Here is a 7,677-nt window from a genome sequence, read left to right as displayed (position 1 = left end):
AATACAACTTCTCTCCTTTTTACGAACAAATCACAAGATCTGTTATTCGCGGTCTCTTTGCTTCTGGGGTTCTTTGCCTGCGCCAGGGCGTGCTTACGGACACCGCAGCCTGATCTGGATCCAAGCCAGATCTACGAGCGTACTTACGGGTATTATGCCACAAGAAGATAATAGCCGGACGAGGGATCGTTTTCACCAGGGAAACGACCTGCTCGTAATCTCGCGGATCTAAGAACTCAGCTTTAGATCCGAGGTTGTAACGACGTAGATCTGAGATATAGACTCTCTTCGAACCCCTGCCTTTTTCGTGTCGCGGTGCCGCTAAGAATAAAAATCGCGGTCGTCTCCAAGTCTTCAAAGCTTCAGACATCTCCGAGTTGATGGGTGACAATCGGCAGAGTTTCGGCTCTTCTCTCAAAAGTTTCAGAAGAAGAAGTCCCTCAATAGAACAATCCACCCCCCTATTATAGCCCTCTCTGAAACTGCTGCCTTTGTGCACAAGCGACGACGAGGGGGGGGGGAGTCGGGCCACCTGATGAGGGTGGCTCGGCTCATGCCGAGCACCTGAGGTGGCTCGGCCTTAGGCCCGAGCCACCCGGGTGGCTCGGATTTAGGCCGAGTCCCCGGTGATGTGTTCCGTTCGCCGTTTTCCGGTTTTCCGTCTTTAGTTTTCGTTTGTTTTCTTCTCGTTTCGTCGACTTGATTTGAAATAGCCGCCGGTCTTTATTTGGGCAAGTATTTCCGCCTCGGTGTTTGAGGTACAAATCTATTTTTGTCGTTGTGACGACTCCTCGTTGACTTTCCCGAGACTGTTGGATTTGCTTCCACAGGCGATAAATATGCTTGTTGTGTGTGTTGTCTTTATCGCTCGTCTCCTCGAACATCCGTTGATTTGTCGAACCATCATGCTGAACCATGCTAAGGGACCTATAGGTAATTTTATACGCCTACATTCCCTACTGAGCTCCTGTTGGTGTGATGTGGCACTCCGATGCCTTGTGTCTGACCTTACGATAGTTATAGCAAACCCCTAAAACTTGCGCTTCTGATGTGCTTTCTAATCCTGCTGGGGTCCCTTCTTATGAGGGCCCTGATGCTGTTGCTGAGGTCCATAAAAAGGTCTTTTGTTCTTACCCTTAACCCTGGTCTGTCCACTCTTAGCTTTCCCTTCCTTGTCTTTCTGAAACATGACCGTCTTAATTTCCTGTGAAGTGACGACCTCAGCTACCTCTCGAAACAAATAAAACTTCCTCAAGACGAGGTATCGATGAAGATTAGGACGAAGCCCTACTAGAAACATCTGAGCCTGACGCTCTCCTGTCTGCCACATACCCGTGAAGTGCAGCAACTCCATAAACTTGCTCTCAAAGTCAGCTACTGTCATATCCTCCTGAGTCAATCGGGACAACTCAAGCTCCTTCCCAGTCCATGCTGCAGAAGAAATATACTGCTCATCAAAGAAATATACAAAATCCTCTCATGTGAGGGTCATCCTATGCTCTAGAGTAAACTGGAGTCGGTACCATCTCCCGACGTCTCCCTTCAGACTGTAAGATGCCAGTCTCTGCTTCTGAAATGAGTCCTCATTGAGTATGTCAAGTACATTACTCATATACTCCTTCCACTTATGGGCTACAAGAGGGTCTGATGACCCCTGGAACTCTGGTGCCCTCGTCTTCTGGTACCTCTCTACCATACAGAGCCAAGCCTCCTGCTCTGTGGCTCTATCCGGGACTGCTAGTGGAATAGCTACAGGTGTGATCTCTGGGGATCTCTCTTTGATGGGAACAGCTGGTATCCCCTGCGGCTGAGCTACTGGTGGTGGTGGTGGCGTGATATGATTCGCCACAAGCTCCTTAATTACTATCATCCTAGCTATAAGGGGAGCCATGATATCTACTAGGTACTGGGGTGCCTACTGCGGCTCAGCTGGTGCCTGCTGTGGCTTGGGTTGAGCTTGCTGTGGTTCAGGTAGATCCTGCTATGACTCTCCCTGTCTAGCTCTCCGAGTACGAGGACTACCACGTCCTGCCATCTCTGATAATAAGAAATAAGAGTTCATGAGTCAAAATGGACATATATATACATAATGTATCACAATACGATTTTCACAACATTTAGTATTCACACAAATACTTAAATTTACACAAAATAGTTGTCATAAAAAAATATTCTCAAAATTTTAAGATATACGCATATATCGTCCTCACTTATACTAGGAAATCCTTAGCAGATTCTATACATGAATCCTAAGAAACTCTATCCTAGCTCCCCGACTCGACATAGGATGATCCTAAGGATACTGAAACTAGAGCTCTGATACCAACTATGACACCCCTGGGTTCACACAAGGCTGTAGTCTAAAGTGAAACTACGAATGTAAAACCTGCCATGCACCACATTGTGCAATAACATATTTCACCATCACAATATTATCTTTCTAGTAGAGTCAACAACAGGTGTAGGTACAAAAGCAAGTAAAAAATAATACAAGAGATATATGATAAAATAATAGAGATAAAAATGATATTTCATCATCCAACATACAAAAATATAAAGTGAATCTCTGAAATAACTAGTCTGGAGATCTCAACAAGTCTCAAATACAGAATATCTGATAAAAAGAAATAAGGCATATAGCATTTACAACTTCTAGAATATAACTCTCAAATGTCTAAACAAAATATCTACAAAGGAGATCCATAAATAAAATTAAACTACAAATGAAAGATGGACGCTAATAAGTATTACCATAAACCTACGACTCTCCATGCATCTGACTTGTTACCTAAAATGGGAGGGGACAACGAGTGTCAAAGCGCTAGAGAGCAACACCACAACCAACCCCAAGGGAGAGGGCTCGTTGCATATAGAAAATACAGTTAATACATATATACATGAAATCATTGATCCTAACAATAAGAGGATTTTAGTATTTAGGAAATTACAACACGAGCATAGGTATGCTGAGCAAAATAATCCAAACAAGGAAACCCTCATGTATATACCTTGTATCTCAAATTGTAAATCCCTAAGTACCAAACCCAAGATCTAATACAGGAACAATAATATAAAGAAGACTAACCCATCTCAGAACTAAAATACCATGTCATGTCAAAACCCACATAAGTGTCATGCCCAGCCTATGTAAGTGTAAGTATCATACTCAAGGTTTAAAAAGGTGTCCAACACATGGACTAAGACTAGGTATAGTAGATGCCCAACACATGGACTGCATATATAAATTATCCAACACATGGACTGAATAATGAATGTCTAACACATTGATTGAATATAGTGAATATCCAACACATGGACTAAATATAATGAATGTCCAACACATGGACTACACATAATAATTGCCCAATACATGGACTGAATAAAATGTGTAGAATATCGATGAGATATATGAAAAGGATGCATATACACTAATTTCACACGTGTCTCGGTGTGCAAATCTAAACTCCTGTCCACAAGCCATCTCACATATGAAGATACATAATTAACAATAATTTATAATGCCAAATATTCGAGGTGACTCCTTGTTCACATTAAAGCACACAACAAAAGTAAACATGCACAAACTATACCGACGATCAACCAAAACACGCAGAAACCCTTCACAGGTTTCTTCTGTCTACTTTGAAACAAATCTAGAAGTGACATTATTATTTTCCAAGCATAATATTACTTATATCAACATATATGAAATAACATGAAACGAAATATTAGCATGTAAATATATCGTCGAAACCCTAAACATTTATATACACATGTTTAAATATTTTAAATGCAAAAACTTTTGATTTAATTCATGATTACTAAATTTTAGATCTGAAATTTGTTAAGGTTACTATTATAATCAATTAGAAAATTATGATAATGTATTCTCGCTTCATAAGTTATAAAGATTTATCTTTTGTACACTAAAAATACGTTTTAGGCTCGAAAAATCCGAATAAAACTTAATAAAATATACAAAATAAAAGGGTACAGAGTTGGGGGAGATGTTACTCACCTCAGATGTTGAAAAACTCCTACCGTGTGAAAGAGAACCAATCCCCTTCGCTGCACTTCACAAAACCCGCTGAAAAATCATCCGAAATCCCTCAAAATCACCTAAGAAAAGAACTAGGGTTTGAGAGAGGGGAAAGGGGGCTGCTAGGGTTTGGAACACAGGAGAAAAGAGGTGTTTTTCATGTTTAAACATGTGTATATATGACAGCAAACCCGAAAAACTACAGCCCAAAACCCGAAACCCGAAACTGGAAAACCCAGTCCGACGAGAAACATATGCTTTGGTATTTTGACTATAACTTTCATATCCGACCTCAGAATGAGTTGAGTAAAGATTTGTTGGAAAGTTACTGAAGATATATACAACTTTGATCTTTTAAGTTTTTCCATATTCATAACATATCAGTGTGTAAAATATAAAATCTCTTCACTGGTCATAAATTTTCAGATTTATACATCGAGCATGATTTGTGCATTTGCTCTTATATATATGCATATATACATTAAATTGATCTCAAATAAATTCCTAGCATACTCAAACATCATAATATATTATTTATAAATATATAACATATTTATTATTATTTATCATAAAATATTCAAATTTTTAGGGTTTTACATGAGGATTTGCCAAAAATCTTAAGTCTACGTCTAATACACGTCGCCGGTTTGGTCTTTCTCCAATTAAAAAAGACACCAGAATCCGAGTCTAGAGAATTTTATTCCGAAGCCTAAGAAGGGATAAGTCAGCGCCTAATACGTGTTGCCGCGTAGTCTACTCTCATGAGAAAGACGAAGTCTACGTATTCAATATCATAACACTAAAAGAGTTAACTCTTTTAGCACAACGTTACATATAGAACGGATTTAAATAATTCGCATGCTACCCCGATTCAAACGGTAATCGGTAAAGGTATATTAAATCCATTGATAGCTGAGGGTTTGCTAAAAATCTTATAAGTATTATGGTTGATTATTCCAAATAGAATGAGACATCATAATAAAAAAAGGAGACATAATGAAAAAAAAAGAAATATCTTCTATTAATGAAATTGAGTTTATAGGTACAAAAGTCACAGTCAATCTACATGAAGCTTATGGCTAAGAACTTGTTGCTCTAACTTCGACAACTCTCCCACATAGGCTTGCTCGAGCTCACCCTGCAATGTAGCCTTCATAGACTCTTCATTAGCAGCTAACATCTTCACAGCCTCTTCTTTCGCCATGGTCAACTCCTGTTCCGAGAGTTCCTACTCCCTAGACACCATCTCTCGACCACGTTCTTCATCAACCCTTGTCACTTCTAAAATTTCTCAAGCCTCTTCTTCCGCTTGGAGCTCCTGTTTAAGTTGTGCTATCTTGCCAGCACTTGATGCAAGGGAGGACTTGATATTGTGCAGAGTTTGTAACTTGTTATCAAGGACGACTTTCATCTTATCTACTTTACTTTGGCGCGTTTGGACCTCAGGACCAACCAATGCCTGGGCATCGCGCCACGTTTGCAGCCAGGATTCCATCTGAGTAGCTATGTATAAAGTAGCACTTGTATCTCGAAACTCTTGAAGTCTTTGAAAATCATATTCCAGATGGTTCAGATCATCAGCAATAGCTTTGGCTAAGCGTGGCGATCCAATTTTCTCTATTGGGACCAATTTTAGGTCAAGAAGTGGCCTGAATTGATGGAAAGAGACCCCACTAAAGACAAGCTTGTCGATCATCTTGCCCACGAAAGTAAAAAGTTGTTGACTTCCATGCAGAGGACAATCTGATTTGGATCGTCATCTAAAAACAGCGCTTTGACAAGATCGTGAAGTTGAAATGGAATCTCTGCAAGGAGAAGTAGGAGTCAAATATTTCAAAATATTAACTTGAATATCTCCAAGTTTCAAGGTGAAACTTACCAATACCGACAGAAGTTCCCTCAGCTAGATTTCCAGCACTTGGTTCCATCTGCCCGGCCTCATGAACTGGTGGAGGCGCTGCAAAGGCAACAACTGTAGGGGTGGCAATTTATGACCCGACCCATCAATCCGACCCGACCCGACCCATTTATTATGGGTATGAGTCGAATTACATGGGTCGGGTCATAAACGGGTCAACCCGAACTGACCCGTTTATTATATGGGTAAACTAGGTTGACCCGCCTGACCCGTATAACACAAGCAGGTGACCCGATAAGGCGATAACCAGGCGTCCAGCAACCCGCGTCCCTTCGTCACCTTCGTCTCTCGAATAAACGAAGCACTAGATTTCCCATCACTGAGCTCGAGCGGCGAGCGGCGGGGGGGGGCCGGTGAGTGGCAGAGATCCTCGAACCATAGTTCCTCTCTCCTCTCGGGCGGCGAGCGGCAGCGATCCTCGAACCATAGTTTCTCTCTCTCTCCTCTCAAGCGCTCGAGTTCTCCTCTCTCCATCTAGCCATAGTTCCTCCTCCATCTCTCCGATCGAGACCAGTTCCTCTTGATCAACAGTAGAATCAGATCTTCAATTTGAGGTACAATCTTAGCTAGGGCTTTTTGATCTTGCCTTCTATCAATTTTGGGGATCCTAGATGTTACACAATTAATTTTTTAGTGTCAAAATCCCATGGAGATTCCAGACGATGTCCTGCTGCGGATTTAAATTTGCTCATGGCTCTCTATAGTCTATATGTCCATTTTTATTATGATGAATAACAATATTGTTTTATGCTTCTGTTGATAATAAATTTCAACCTGTTTCACATAATTATTTAGTGTCAATAGAAGAGGAACTTGGAGATATTCAAGTTAATATTTTGAAGCTTCAAACATCTCTTTTTTGTTTGCCTGATGCATTTTGGAACCGCAGAAGCAAAGAAAGCAGGGTGATAATAGAAGAAGAGCTTCAGCAGAAGATTGAGGAGACGATGCCAGTAATGAATAATAAGGCGTCCTAGAACTACTGTCATGAATGGAGTTGTAGTGAAATTTCGCCACTGATTCCTCTTCACAAGCTAAATGCATGATACCCTGAGTCTCAAGGACTTGTTTAGTCTTTAAACGGAGTCTAAACATGTTTTGTACAAAGTTAAAGACGTTAGTGTTTTCTTTAGAAGTACATTAGATGTTTGTTTGGATGGTGGTTCTCCAAGGGTAAATCCATGAAGATGGGTTAAACGCATTATTTTCAAACGTTTCATCTTGTTTGGCTATGTGCTGAGTCAAACTAGATGCAACTAGTTAGCAATTATTAAAAGGGGGAGGGGGAGGGGAGGGTGAATACTATCTGTTGGGCGCAGAGTCACGCCCTCACGCCGCGGAAGCGATATCACCTGAGAGATAGCCCTGACTCAAATTTAAGACATCTGTGTTTGAAAAAATGAAGCAATGAATTAATGTCTTTCAACTTCAATGATTTTAGGGTTAAATGGCAGGAGGAGGACGAAAGGGATTTGGGGATTTCTTTCCTAAAGGGTGATGATCACGTGGTGCATTTTAAACAGAATTCTGAATAGTGGTGCGAAAAAGAATTTTAGCTAAACCGATGAAACTTTGGGGTAATTTCTAGGCAAATTCAAACTTCAGGGTACAAAGTTATAATTGTTGAAACTTTTGGGTATCAAAGTGCAATTAAACCAAAAAGAAGATCAAACTTGTAGTTTGAGTTATGATCCCAATTATTACCCCCTGTAAGAAAATT

This window comes from Asparagus officinalis, chromosome 9, assembly GCF_001876935.1.
Source record: "Asparagus officinalis chromosome 9, Aspof.V1, whole genome shotgun sequence".
Taxonomy (NCBI): Eukaryota; Viridiplantae; Streptophyta; class Magnoliopsida; order Asparagales; family Asparagaceae; genus Asparagus; species Asparagus officinalis.
Note: the sequence above shows the minus strand (reverse complement) of the source record.